General features: G+C 44.0%; 1 non-coding gene across 1 annotated transcript; it reads left to right on the top strand.

Annotated features, from left to right (window-relative positions):
* The first annotated feature begins 333 nt into the window (after nt 1-333).
* Nucleotides 334-441, top strand: LOC145606816 (small nucleolar RNA R71). The gene has a single exon (XR_014105440.1). It is a non-coding gene; the product is annotated as a small nucleolar RNA R71 (small nucleolar RNA).
* The last annotated feature ends 524 nt before the right edge of the window (nt 442-965 follow it).

Raw genomic sequence — 965 nt, 5'->3', positions numbered from 1 at the left:
TTCCTCCACAATTATGACAAGAGAAAGAGTTAACTTGAGAAGAGCTTGCTCCACCACTTGAGCTTACATTCACACTCGTGTTCCATTTGGAAAGCCTTTTTGTTAGTTGATCAATTTGATGTTGTAATTGATCAACTTTCTCCAAATACCACCTCTCTTTGGAGCATTTCTTCTTCGGCCCCCCCAAGAGTAATTCTTTGCTACCTCTTCTATTGTGGCTTCAACTTGATTTTGAGGGATTTTGATTAATTGGCCACTCGCCCCCGCATCCAAATTGGCTCTTGACATGGGATCCAATCCGCCGTAGAAAAACCGCATGAGCAACCCTTGATTGTACTCATGGTGGGGACATGCTTGCACCAACTCTTTGAATCTCTCCCATGCTTCACTAAGACTTTCATCGGCCTCTTGCTCAAATGATGCAATTTTCCTTCTCATTTCGGTAGTCTTCTCTTCGGAGATAAAGCGCTTCAAGAACGCCTTTACAACCTCCCTCCATGTTGTGAGAGAGTTAGGCTTTACTTGTTTTAGCCATTTCTTTTCTCGTCCGGTGAGAGATTGCCGGAAAAGGTGCATACGAATGTAGTCTTAACACACTTCATTGGTTTGCATCATTGCGCACAATTGAAGGAATCGGTCCAAATGTTCAACAGGGTCCTCACTTGCACTTGCGGAAAATTGCTCCGATTGGACCATTCGAGTATATTGTGGATGGATTGAGAAGTTGGTTTCCGTGACGGGTAGAAAAATCCCTCCCGTGAGCTCATAATCCTCCGGATTTCCGAACTCACGAAACAAGACATCATTCTCTTGTCCCGCCATTGATTCGCGTGGTGAACTTGAAGAGTAAGTATCACTCTCACTATCAACTATATCACCAAAACCTCTTCACTCGTCTTGATAAAGCCTACGGACTTGTCTCAAGGTTCGGTAGATTTCGTGGTCAATTTTATGTGAGGGTGCTC

This window comes from Chenopodium album, chromosome 2 (assembly GCF_948465745.1).
Source record: "Chenopodium album chromosome 2, dcCheAlbu1.1, whole genome shotgun sequence".
Classification (NCBI taxonomy): domain Eukaryota; kingdom Viridiplantae; phylum Streptophyta; class Magnoliopsida; order Caryophyllales; family Amaranthaceae; genus Chenopodium; species Chenopodium album.
This window is presented reverse-complemented; position numbering and strand designations above follow the sequence as displayed.